General features: G+C 31.6%; 1 protein-coding gene across 3 annotated transcripts in view; it reads right to left on the bottom strand.

Moving 5' to 3' along the window:
* The window catches only part of LOC113521732 (phospholipid phosphatase 2-like), a 105,722-nt gene that overhangs the window by 68,260 nt on the left and 22,285 nt on the right, over positions 1-15,177 (bottom strand). Inside the window, exon 1 of one of the 3 annotated variants that reach the window (XM_052899787.1) lies at positions 471-635. The exons of the other annotated variants lie outside the window; for them this stretch is intronic. The gene's annotated coding sequence lies outside the window, so the exon portion shown is untranslated. Of the gene's footprint in view, positions 1-470; positions 636-15,177 lie in introns of those variants that run through there. 3 annotated transcript variants of the gene reach the window in all.

Genomic DNA, 15,177 nt, shown 5'->3' on the forward strand with positions numbered 1-15,177 from the left:
GTTTTTTTTTTATTAAAGCACGATCTGTGAAGTGTTTGTTATATATGTACACACACACGCACACACACACTCACACGCAAACACACACACACACACATACACACACACACTTATACATGTATATAGTGTAATAATTTATGAATACTTTTATTTTATTTAATGTTTCTTCATTCACTGTTGTATGAATGCAATTTCGTTTAATGTTAGTGGCATTTGGACCGTGAGAGATTATTTTAAAATCAAACGATGAATATCAAATATAGTTTATTTGACAAGAGATATTGTCTTAAAGAGAAACTCGTGAAAACAGCCAAGAAGTACATTATTTAAACAAAATTTAAATAAGATTTATTTTCGTTAAAAATGATGTTGGTTACCTAAATGAATAATTTTGAAAAAACAAAAATGTTCTTAATTCAAATAAATTAAATATCTTAAAATTATGATTGTGTATTTAAAAATCGACTTACATTGTCGATGGCGTATTGAATGAATATAGCAACAAACACGAAAAGGTTACACACGAGCTTACACTTTTTTTTTTTAACATTACACTTTTTTAGTACTAATACTGTCTAATAATCATTTGTAGCAGTCGTTTTAGATTGTCACTTTGCTATATATTACTAAGTACGATGACTAAAACCATTGATATGACTTATAAAAGCAATTGATATTTATCTCAAACTTTGATAAGAAGTTGATATCTACAAAGTCATGATATTTATATACCTAATCGTATGAATGAATAACACCTAAACGAAATAATGGTGTACTATATTCCATTTCATTATTATTAAATATAATTATTAAAATTGACATGAAATCGTAATTGACATATTGTTTTGTTATATAAGAATTGTTAATTTAATATTTTAGTATTTAAAATTTTGTACGCCTATTTGTGGCGAAATATGTGGACTTAATATTATTTTATCTACTTGTATATTTACTATATTTCTTGCAAATAAATATTCATCCATTCATTCATTCATTCAAAAGGTATTAAAAAAGTACTAATCTTATAAATTTTAAAGTTGAATTTTAATTAAAGATACATACTTAGATGTTAGTTGCACCGACAAGAGGAAACTCTTTAAATTAAAAAGAAAGAAGATGTTTGTTACTGAGTTACAGCATAAAATATATTTATATACGTGGCACACGCATGAAGAAAAAAAAATTTTTACTAATTTCATGCATTATGATTTTGTTTTTGTTTTTTTTTTTTATTTTTTTTACATGTATCAGCATTTGTGTCTGTTGCTGTTTGTGTGCTGTAAGTAATGCAAATAAATTATTTATCTATCTATCTATCTATATACATCTATATACATTAATTGTTATTTTAAGAAAGTGAAAGAATCGTAGAAGAAATCTTAAATTGGGCATATAAGTGTGAGAAGAGAGACAAAACAGGTATATGCTTCATATGCAGAATGGGAACTCCGTCTGCGCAAACGGTACCTATACGCTGGCAGGGCACCAGTGAAAGATGATAGGTGAGGATGAAGCAGGTCAGTTAGCCAATCGTGACGAATTCAACAATAAATTTAGTCATGATGGTTTCTAGGGGGAACCGCGTCAAGTTTGACCTGATTAGGTATATTGATAGCAATGGGGATTAACCTCCCCATTACTAATAATCCCTTCTCCCAGGTACAGTTAGTTAGGTACCTAATAGCGTTGACGTATTAGAAAATCCTATTTACGATGACACACGTGCACCGACTCAATGAGGATATTGAAATTTAATCATTCAGTGTTATACGCAATTATTATTGTAGTTGGGACTAGAAGTGGGTAACTACAATATCTATGGAAGGGGGGGGGGGAGGGATTGTTAGCAATGGAGTATGACAGCCCCATTGCTAGCAATATGCCTTATCAGGTCGACCTCCACGTGGGTCCCCCTGGAAACCATCGTGAACAATTCTCGTTGAATTCGTCACGATGGGCTAACTGACCTGTTTCATCCTCATCTATCATCCGTCACTGGTGCCCTGCCAGTGTATGCCGATAGTGCGGGTGGGGTCACTATTACATATACAATATCTATATTTTGTAGTAACTATTGTATTGTAGTATATATATATATATATATATATATATATATATATATATATATATATATATATATATATATATATATATATATATATATATATATATATATATATATATATATATATATATATATATATATATATATATATATATATATATATATATATATATATATATATATATATATATTGGCCAAATGACGGATAAATTCAATACTGATTATCCAATACATAATATATGGAGAACTCGATCGAAATTACTATAGATATTCGACTTGTATGGACGAAGTCAAAATGGACGATGACCTTTTTTGCCATCAATAGTGAATCCCAATATTATATATATTGGGTAAAAAATATTCGGTAATATCAGTGAGTAAAAATCGGTACCACTCCGATATATATCGGTACCGATTAAAAAAATATCAGTAAAAAAATTTACAAGAGGGAGACTTTGTACAAAAGTTGATTGCTTGGGTACCTCTGTCCCATTCGTATTTCAACCGTGAAGCAGTTGTGTTTGCATGGTTGTGTTTCGGTTTGAAGGGTGGGATATGGCGTGAATTTACTAGGTACAGAGGAATAACACCTGAGTCCTCAGGAATGGCAACGCATGGGGGGTATCATGGGTGAAACAGTATACTCTGTTATGTCCATGGTACTGCTCATGTCTATAGGCGACGGTTACCACTTTCCATCAGGTGGGCCGTCAGCTTGTTTGCCATTCTAAGTTGTATAAAAAAAAAATTAAGTAATATCAAGATAAATGAGTAAATTCTTACTAGAATAAAACAATTAAACTTAAATGTACAGATCCAATTCCATTGCAGCGTGCATAGACAAATAGACAGAAACACTTTTCAGTTTATTATTATTACACATATATTATACAAATCGACTAACTAGTTCAAAATGTCGCGGTTGGGACATTTATGCCTCTGTGGCGATAAACTGTCGGCATAAAATCAATTAGATACGGCGGTAACAGGGTTACCGTGTTTACGTCACTCTACGGCTTCTTTCAACGACAATAAAGATCCAGCCCCAGTTTTAGGCTAAAGGTTATGAGACCAAACCTTTTCTAAACTGCCTAATGTGTCACAATCTATGGAAAAGAAATGTGTCATGTCTGCCATGTAATTAAGAATGAATGAATGAATGATTTAATTTACATTATATAACTACGAATTATGACATTATTATTGATTATAGATTAATAATATTTAGACAGACTCTTTTTAAAATACCTTAAAAAAAGTCCTAAATGAACTTCGGTAAAAGCGGTACCAGGGGAGGAAGAGATTGTTAGTAATTCGGACTCCTAGTTCTATTACTAGCTAGGCCCTGTATACCTGGATACATTAGACCCTGTCAGGTCGACCTTCACATGGTCCGCCCTGGAAACCATTGTGCTGAATTCCAGATTTGTTCAATACGATAGGCTAATTGACCTGCCTTTTCATTCTCACCTACCATCCCTCACAGGTGCCCCGTCAGTGTATACCGTTAACGCAGTCGGGGTTACATTCCATTATCATCAGTTAAAAAAAACCCTCTTTATTTACTAATTACCATCACCGTACATGACGTGTTTAGGCGACATCACCAATAGTTAGTTTTTTTTTTTATCGCTTTATATCGATATTCAATCAAAGAGGTCTCTGTATTGTAAGGTAACCTATTTGTAACAAACGGTAAGTTTTCCCTACGTAATATTTTATTTTTTATTCGATTTCACAGTCACGATATAATTTTTTAAGTAGCACGATATAATTTTGTGTTTTATATTTTATTTTGTTTTATATCGACTATGTTTTTAATCTGGTAAGCAATAAATCAGTACAATTCTACAGTTCGTTTCTTAAAATGGGCCGACCAAGAATGCAACATGGAGCAATATTTTAGGAGAAGCAACAGCGTTGGAATTATTTCGCTGTGAAATTATTGTTATTATAAAAATCGCCGTCTCCGATGAATAAAAATGGTAACTGCCATAATTTTTACTTTTATCCCATATTTAAGATCTGTGAACTCTGTATTTAAAGAGATATTATTTATTAAGTTACCAGGACAGAATTTTTTTTAAAGTCTATATATATATATATATATATATATATATATATATATATATATATATATATATATATATATATTTTATTATCATTAGTTGAACGATTTTGGGTGATTAGCATCAACAAATATCGTGACATGAGATTAAATTATATATATATATATATATAATTTAATCTCATGTCACGATATTTGTTGATGCTAATCACCCAAAATCGTTCAACTAATGATAATAAAATTTTGTAAATGTGTACGTATTGTTTGTTTTAACTTTTTTTTTTATTGAGATAAAACTGTCCTATTTCTCAGATAGAATAGTTTTATCCTGATAAAAAAAAGTACCCGATAGGTGGCTGTAGGGTGCAAAACTACATTTGCCGGATCAGTTTACTATAAATAACTAGCGATACGCCCCGGCTTCGCATGGTTTTATTTCTGAATAAGATACACTTGTTCCACGTTGATAATGCAGCTTTCTATAGGTGAAAGAATTAAACTCGGTAAATAGTTTTTGAATTTATCTATTTTTTTATGCAACTTAGAATAGCAAACAAGCTGACGGCTCACCTGATGAAAAATGGTAACCTTTACCTATAGACATGAGCAGTACCATGCACATAACAAAGTACACTGTTTCACCTATGATACACCCCATGCGTTGCCATTCCTAGGGACTCAGGTGTTATTCCTCTGTACTCCATAATTTCACTGCCATATCCCACCCTTCAAACCGAAACACAGCCATGCAAACACAACTGCTTCACGGTAGAAACATGAATTGGACAGAGGTGACCAAGCAAACGACTTTTGTACAGTCTCCCTTTGGTAAATAATCTGTTAAGTAATCTATAATAAACAAATAATTAAAAAATAAAGTCTTACCTCTTTATATTCGTATTATTAGTTTAGATACGTGTATTCGTATATAGGTACCTAGTTATTTGTGTGTCTGTCATGAATACCTCTCTTGACACACTGTACGACGATAAACTTATATAGCTAGTTAATTTACAACAATGTTTACAAATCGCTTTCGCCTCTGAAGCCCTGTTGTGGACTTTCACTAAATATAATATGCAATGTCGCACATAATAATAGATATTTATGGCGAAAATCTCGTGTGTGAGTCATAGATACCATAAAAGTAAGCCTTATTAATTTTATTATTATATATATTTTGTGCCCATATTATAAAGCGAAATTTGGATTTATTTATCTGTACGATTCGTTTCGAAATTGATTGGAATAAAAATTTGTAAATATGTTAAAAAAAATGTGAAAAATTGAATGAATGAATGAGTATACTTTATTTGCATTATACAATATAGGGAATAAGCAAGGCAATTTACAAACACAACGATACAATTGTATAAGTACTGTAAGGCGGTCTTATTGCTGAGAGCAATCTTTTCAAGACAACCTTAAGGTAATGGACTAATTGTTGTACAAGTAGGTATTGTATAATTAAGAAAATTAACAGAACAAAACATTAAGGAAAATAATTATAAGTAAAATATTCATAAATAAATTTTGTGATTTGAAATAATTTCTTTAAATCTCTCTATATCTCTAAATATTACCTAACATTAAAAAAGATTATTTCAGAAAACTTCAGAAATCAAAAAAAAAAAAAAAATAGTGACAATTTATTTATTTATACTTTATTGTAAACACTAATCATACATAAAAATATGACAGAGATAATCAAATGTACAAAGGCGAGCTTAACTCTACAAGAGTTCTCTTCTGGCAATCTTTAGGAATAAAATGAATATGAAACTAACATAGGGTTAAATTCTATTAAATTAAAAAATAACAGTCAAAATCAGATCAGAATTGGAAATAATAATAACAATTTTTATTTCAGACTTTTTTGGTCCATTAAATATTTATTAGTAACAATATTGTTAAAACTAATGTTAGTAAATTTACATATACAATACACACACACACACACACACACACACACATAATATATTAAATAATATATAAATAATAACTTAAATAAAATAATATTTGTATAAATTTAATGAATTTTTAATTCAATAATTATATGTCCTACGTATTTTTGATAACACGTCTTTGGTATATTTAAATTATATTTCATCCAGCTAATCAGGCTTGGCTCCTTAAAAAAGGAACATATGTACATATCCGGCCACCCTTTTAATACGCCTGTTCATATCTCGTTAATTATTAGAAACTTTGGTTATGTTTCGAATAATATTCGAATCAGACGGCCTACCATGAAATATTTTCCGAAATTTCGGGCACGAACGAAACAGAAATTTCATGTTAAAATTACATAATACATGCCATTTAAAATTATTAAAAATGTTAAAATATCGTTCTTCTGGACTATTAGGATAGGATTTATGATGAACAAAATGTTAAGCTCCATTTACTGGGTCGATTTTGGTACGAACAAAAACACGAAATTGAGCTCGAAAATTCGGATTTTTGTTTCATGGTAGACCACCAGAATTAATCCCAGTAGTTCAAAATCTAAACCTGTTCGTACCATCACTGATACGTTAAAAGTACTCCAAAGTTAATTTGTAACGATACCTCAATAGGGTAACTTAATAACACGTTACTTCACAAGTTACAACTTAACACGAAGTTAAACGGAACAGTTAACAGTGGGCGTTTTGGGAATAATTAAGACGTCCCGATCTAAACTGTATGCGCTTACGCACCCACTTGAACATAGTGGGACGTGGGCAGTGGAGTGGGCGAAAGGCGAAATTTGGATACACTCTATTCATTGACAATAAATAAATATTTTTAAGACATTTCCAAAAGGAGCAGATTCTCAATTCGTACATATTTTTTTTATATAATATACACATACAATAGGTACGCGATTACGATAATATTGAATCGATTTTGATATTTTTGATAGAGTTTACTTCCGTTTTGATCCCATATTAATTTGGTGACGAAAAATACAGATGCTGTTTATTCTAGCAGAGTAAAGTTTTATCAAGAATTAATTATTGGATTTGTTTTTGTTAAGCAAATTGTTTATTATAATTATTTATTGTATTTTCAAACAATATATGAACTAGAAGCAAATAAAAACTAAAATACCCTTTTTAACGAGAAACACGCAAATATGTATTAAAATATATATCAACTGGTTTATTAAAAAGATATGGTAACTACGGAGAAACCGAATAAGAAATATCCGGGAGCATATAGCACAGTGCAGAATACCCTAACTAGACTAAGAAAAACTAATTTTCTACTACACTAGATGGGACTCTAAAACAACAATATTACAGATACCAATACCTACCTTGTGAAGTGACATTGTGAGCTATCAAACATATCTTGTTATCAATGATCATTATCTATAAGTCTCCATCTAAAGGTTGCCTGGAAGAGATCGCTCTTAGCGATAAGGTCGCCCATTGTTTTCTCATTGTGATTATTTCTTGTAATTGTTTATATTTATAATAAGTTTACTATTGTAATCTTTTGGAGGAAACAATAAAAAGTCTCTATCTATCTATCTATTTATTCTGCAGGTATAATACGCGAACAACAAATATTATCTTATCTTTTCTGATGTGGCTTACTGTTCCTGATGAAAGTTATAAACACATGTCAACGTATCCGAATTTACATTTCAAAGTAGATTTATACTAAACGATCTTATAGCTCAGAATAAGTGCTAGAGTAAAAAATCTGATATTTAAATTAAAAGAACAACGTATAAAATTGTTTGCGAATTATGCTCTCTCAATCCCCTTTAAAAAAAAGTTGTAGAGGAAAACGAGGATTCGCGTACTTAGTCTCAATCCACTTTAAAATACCACATGTACGTGTATCCAAACACAACAATTTCAAATGTGAACGACGGAATATTGTTCAAGTACTGTTGTTAATACGAATTTATGTTTTGACTAGATTGTTTTGACGACGTTTATTATAATTGTAAATGCATTTACAACATTATTGTTTATTTATAAATATGGCAAAGACCGTATCCGGATATGCTAGGGATATTTATTATTGTTACTAAGTGCTAATTGCTATTTTGCGTTATTAAATTAGTTTTGTTACAATGTATTTAATACTGGATTATATATATTTTATGCAATTGAGAATGGCAAACAAGATGACAGCCCACCTGATGGAAAGTGGTAACCGTCGCCTATAGACATGAGTAGTACCATGGACATAACAGAGTATACTGTTTCGCCCATGATACCCCCCATGCGTTGCCATTCCTGAGGACTCAGGTGTTATCCCTCTGTACCCTGTAAATTCACTGCCATATCCCACCCTTCAAACCGAAACACAGTCATGCAAACACAACTGCTTCGCGGTAGAAACACGAATGGAACAGAGGTGGCCAAGCAAACGACTTTTGTACAAAGTCTCCCTCTGGTAAGTTATGGGATTATGATGATATATTGTATCAAATACAGTGCAATATACCCCTTAATACATAAGTCATGGGTAAAATGGTAAACCGGTCTGATATCTATATACCTATATTTTTTTGATGGGTGACAATGGTATGGTAACCCCGCCTTCGCTAACGGGATACGCTGGCGGAGCACCAGTGAAGGGTGATAGATGAGAATGAAAACAGGCCAGTTAGCCCATCATGATGAATTCATCAGGAATTAACCACGATAGTTTCCAGGGGGAACGGCGAGGAGGTCGACCTGGTTGGGTATATTGTTAGCAATGGGATTCTCAGTTTCCATTACTAACAATCCCTTTCTCCCCGATATAAGGTTCCTGTAACCTTGATATCGAAAAAGGTTATCTATCACCTATTTCGATATCACCCACATCGGTTGGATATCTATTTTCGAATATGTTAAAAATCTGTTAGGTATCCATTATTATTTTTTGGATAACAGACTTTTAACGTACTCCTTATTGTATCGGTATATAGATATTGCAAATAAAATATATAGGTATTAATATATTTTACACACCCCTACCTATGCCTAATACATAATATATTTATGTATTAGGCATAGGTAGCCTTAATATGAGGAAATTGGCAGTTTAACCGTTTTAATTCCAAAGATACTTTTTATAGAATCGGCTCGCTTATGTAACATTATAATATTATAACCTCCGTCTAAAGTCGGTTAAAAGTTATTGAATAATATTTATTCTGAATCACATTAAATTGCAACTATTTACTTATATATTTAAAATATATCAATGTAATAACCACCGATTCAACTTACGTGTAATTTGATCAGGAAAGCTTGACTAGTTTTGGGATCATTCGGGACCCTTAGTCTTGAGCTACTCATTCTCAACTAAATTACATGTAAGTTAAGCCGGTAGTTATTACAATAAATTATAATGTGTACATAGGAAAGTTTTAAAAATAAATTTTACTAATTTTTTCAATAATGTATTCACTAGAAAGGTATGTAGGCTTCGATCTATGACGTATGAAAATTTTAAATTATTCCCATACAAACATTGCCAGAAATAAATAAAACTGAATTTATCGGTCGTTTGTTAGTGGCAGATTTATGGTTATGGCCACAGACAACAAAAAGTTCAATCGGTTTTTTAAACAAATACTCGTAACATGCGCGGTTGCCATAGCAACGCATAGGTACAACAAACTTTATTACCGAGTCGTTACCGGGACTGCAATTAGCAATAATTGCAATTACCTTTCAGTTAAAACGCACAACATTCAACCTCAATGCCCTTGTGTTAAGGTCCAATTTAATTGTAATATGTAGCATTTGCAACTGTGTGCAATAATACAATGTAATTCTTCGAATGTAATACAAGCAAATTTAGATTATAACGTATTCGGAATAGGGTTCATTAGTAAATAGCAAATAACGTTTACGTTAGTGCAAGGGCAAGCCGCTGGCGCCAACCTAACTTAGCCACTGGTGCGAAGAATTAAGTCTATGAATAGCCGCAAAAGCGTGGAATTAACAAATTAAGCATCCGGATTTCTATTTATATTCTTACGCTTTACATCATCATCGTTATCACATCGTTATCGGTCTTTAACCTTTAAGAGTCTGATTTTTTTAATTCAAATTAAAAAATACATAAGTGTACCCTGTACTGTGTTTACTAATGGGGAAAAATAGTAAAAAAAAAAATCAAACCGATATTTTTATATATTTATTTAAAAAAAAAAAAACATTTAGTAACATATAAACAGCCAAATATTAAAATATAATCGATTGTAGGCGCCCAATGCGATATATAACCCCGGTATCAAATTTGAAACTTCAGGTATTTAAGGGTTAAAATATCCACAGTTGAATATAAGTTTCCTCTTGAGGGGGGGGGGAGGGTTACTAGTAGTTGCCACGCGCTACACTCAACAGAGGTAGATTCTATACAAAAGTCGATTCGAATTTCACAAAAATAAATGAATTTTTTTTTATACAACTTAGAATGGCAAACAAGCTGACGGCCCACCTGATGGAAAGACATGAGCAGTACCATGGACATAACAGAGTATACTGTTTCGCCCATGATACCCCCCATGCGTTGCCATTCCTGAGGACTAAGGTGTTATTCCTCTGTACCCAGTAAATTCACGCCGTATCCCACCGTTCAAACCGAAACACAGCCATGCAAACATAACTGCTTCACGGTAGAAACACGAATGGGACAGAGGTACCCAAGCAATCGACTTTTGTACAAAGTCTCCCTCTGGTAGAATTTATCACAAAACTCTTAAGTTATAGAATATTTTTTAATAACTTCAACAAAACATGGTCACTTGCAACCCACCTATTTGCTATGCACACGAATTTGTGTAAAAGTTCCTTTCGGATAATTGGTGATTGCACAAACTAAAAGCAATAACGTTGAAAGGAATAAATATATCTTTATTAATATTACATTCTCGAAAAGTTTAATTTAAAACCAATTACAATTTATCAAGCATTCGTCCTAAGTAGCGCCCACATTGGATCATAAATCAATAATGAAAAACCGTCAGATCTCCCTTTAGTGAACCGTGCACTTGCACCATTGACAGATGGACAGCTGTACAAACTGTTCGTATGTATAAATACTGTACGTATAGACGGCACTACTGGCAGGGGATGGATTTGGATCTTTCTTTATGAATAAAATAAGACAAATATATAGGCTAGCTTTTGACCGCGATTTTGTGCGTGTGATTTTCGTGCATCAAGACAAATTATATACCAGCTTTTAAGTTAGACGTTCAGGAATACAAGTACGGAAATTGCACCAATTTGGTATAGTAGTTTTTGCGTGATGCCGGAAAAAAACATATAATTAGACATCATCATCATCATCTTCCTACCCTTATCCCAATCATTTGTGGTCGACGTAATATGATTTTATCCATATTACAAAAAGATTTGGTTTTTAGTTTTACGACCGGCCACCTGCCTGACGTCAACCCTCTTTGGGAATATATATATATATATATATATATATATATATATATATATATATATATATATATATATATATATATATATATATATATATATATAACATATAATTAGACAAAATTAAAAAAATTGCTATTTTCGCTTTTATATTTCCTATTAAAGCCACTCACATCAATATTTCTTAAATATCTCCTATGTAGGTTAAAATTTTATATATTCGAAAAATGAGATATAGTGATATATACACAATATTGATACTGTGTATATGTCCTATGATATTAAAAATACGAATGTCGATCTTACACCTAGACCTCCATCCTTACACTAGTATTATTATAAACAGGAAAGATTTGATTTTTTATTTGTAATGGACAAATTAAAAACAAATATTTTCCCGATTTTAAAAATCCTCACACCCGTATAAAACTCCATCATCAGCCCGTAATATTTAAAAAAAAAAAACCGTAGCTTTGCTGCCGGGAGTCGTTAATTCAATATAGTATCAGTGATATGGGTTTAAATTTAAACAAAGCCACAGGACTACGTTAAAACTAAATTAAATATGTACCATATATACTTAAATATACAAGTATACATATATTTTCGTGCAAGATAAAAAAAAAAATAAAGCCAGAATAAGGGCAAACGGTTATAAAAAAGATAGGGCTTGCTCAAGTTGAAAATTCATGATATCCAATCTACCGTGACACGGTTTCATCTCAAGCACGCAGTTCAAGATTTCTAGGTCACTGTCGGAAGTTTACATAATCTAGAACGAAGGGTAAAGAAAATTACATATAAAAAATCCTTACCTCCTAAATAACATTACAAAATGTAAAGTGAGATGTACAATTTACAGTGGTACCCTGCACTTTGGTTGTTTTGTTAAGAGAGGGACTGGCTGAAATTCAGCGCTGTGCAACTGTTCACATTGCGCTGGGACACTCGCAGCATCAGCTGAGCCGGTTCCTTTTGCCTAGTATGGGACACTTTTTGTATATGTTATTTATATTTTATATTGTAATTGTATGGCAATAAATGTTTCTATTCTATTCTATTCTAGATGTTTTTTTTGCTATGTTTTGCGTTCTGCGGACTCAACCAATCGTCATAAAATTTAACATACAGTAAAAGCTCCTTATTCACGCTTACTTTATTCACAATTCGCGAATAAAAAAATTGCGACCCAATTCCTATATTTGCGTCTAAATATTTCTGTATTCGTGGATCTAATCGGTACATATTATTAAAAAGGATTATATATACTTTGTAAACGCGTCGGCAAATGTACTAATAAAAAAGTAAAATAGACTTTCATATATTATAGTTTTATATATTCTTAACACTTACAGTGAGTTTATATTATGAAGTATATCTAAAATTTTACGTTAATTACAGATACTTTATAAATAAATTAATAAAAATTAATTTAATTTAATTATGCCCTAATTCCGACCCTGTTCGCCGAGTGCATTCCCTCCGGAGGGTAAGTACAAAAAGGCGGGAAAAGAAAGATGATTGACGTAGAACAATCATTACATCTAATGGTGTGGAAGGACGTCAGATGGGCCATTTGTACCAATTTAGCCGAGCATTCGTAACCATTTTGAATGGCTTCCAAAAGGAGATTTTCAATTGTCGAAATTTTTTTTGAAGACAGTTGAGTAAACTGACGGCCTATTGTACCATCGTTAGCTTGTAAAGGGTTAAGTTCAACGATCTACATTTTAAGGACCTATTCACATATTTTCAAATATTGTTTTGTTTTTCAATGTTAGAATAACAAATGAGGAAGTCTTGAAAGGCGTGAATGAGAAAAGAACATTAATAAAAACAATGGAGATAGGAGAAGCAAAATGCTGGGCCACATGACATGACGATTTTTTAAAGACCATAGTAAAAGGAAAAATACAGGGCAAAAGAGGAAGAGGAAGACCGAGGAATAACTACATGGGACAGATAAAGGAAATACTAGGTGTCATGTCGTATAGGGAGGTCAAAGATATGGCCTGGGATAGAACTGGCTGGAGGAAGATGCATGAATTAGTTGCACCGACAAGAGGAAACTCTTAAATGAAAAGAGAGAAAATAACAATATGAATATTTTTTTTTTAATATGAGAATAATATTGCTTAATTGAAAGATACAGAAGTAATTTATTTTTCTTTTATTTTTAAACGACTTCCAACCAATTCTAATTTCTTAATTGATCTGGAATTGTAAAATTTTTAATTTAATTACTTGCAACATTAAAAAAAATATATATTTTTTTTTATTACAAAAAGTCATATGTTAGTTTAAATTTCTTTTTTTATTTAACAACATATCATGTGTTTAAGTTCAAATTTGACATTTGTCCAACTAAAAGATGTCTCATATTTTTTTTTCTCACTTAATGTATAATGTATAATATTATATTTATATAATCAAAGCTCAGCATATAACTTTATGTCTTGATTCACGTGGGTAGAGCCGTGGAATATAACTAGTCATATACATATAAACATATTATTTATGATACTAGTATATTGCTAGAGTGCTTGTGATCATTGTAATGCATAACTTGCCGTCCGCAGTCGGTTCCGCTGAATTGAAGATACAGTTTTTATATTCATATTACAAATCTCGGGCTTTCATTACTTAGAAGATAACTGTCAAAGAATCTAGTCGTGGACAATTCGATGAAAAATGGTTTGTGTCACAGAAATGACGCAATAATTTTTAGATTTAGTTTGTTAAAAATCATTTATTTTGATTTAACGTACATAAGACTAATGAACCGATATTGTTGAATTTTTTATGGGACCAAAAAAAAAAAAGAATTACCTGAAACGGAAATTTTGTCCTTTTTGAAGTAGATTGAAAATGACTTAATCAAATTAAGCCTTTTAATGAAGTAATTTATGTTAAAACTAAATCAAACACTTTGTGAGTTATTTTGAGCGTCTTTTGCTTTCGACAATGGTCATCACATGTTTCTTTTCGTTTATTAAAAAAAACCGATACCAACTTTTTTTCATGCGACGTAATACATTTAGCGCCAGCACGGTAACTGTATTATAGATATTTTCTGTTTGTAAATCTCTAGTTCGAAACGATCTCCCTCTCTCATCAGGTGGGGATTAAGACACGACGGCCTGAATCGAGGATCAAACCACCTCGGGGTGGCCTCACACTATTTAAACACTAACGTATTCGACAGGTAGGAGACAGCGAAAGGCCGCTATGTAAGTCCTTCTGCGGGTTTGAAATGTCGTATGCACTCGTCCCATTTTTCATCCGGTGAAGCTGCAATCTTTTGTCATAACAGCATTAAATGGTTCGAAAATAAAAAAAAAAAAACATTGTAAATCTATTTAAACCATTCTTTTTTAATAACTTGTTTTTGATATTCATAGCATGTAGATGTAAGGTGTATATAATAGATAGATTATATTTATTTGTATATAATGTATACATACAATTTTGTAAATAATTAATTTATATCAATAATTAATGAACTATATTCAAATTTTAAAATGTAAATAAATCTTCCATTATAATAAAAACAAAAAAAAAACATTATTTGCCAATATGATTTCGTCACATATAAATAATGAAGATATTCATTAAAATACCAGACCGAGGTTCACAGTTACACAGCC

Source organism: Galleria mellonella, unplaced genomic scaffold, assembly GCF_026898425.1.
Source record: "Galleria mellonella isolate WM207_F2 unplaced genomic scaffold, CSIRO_AGI_GalMel_v1 utg63, whole genome shotgun sequence".
NCBI classification, from domain to species: domain Eukaryota; kingdom Metazoa; phylum Arthropoda; class Insecta; order Lepidoptera; family Pyralidae; genus Galleria; species Galleria mellonella.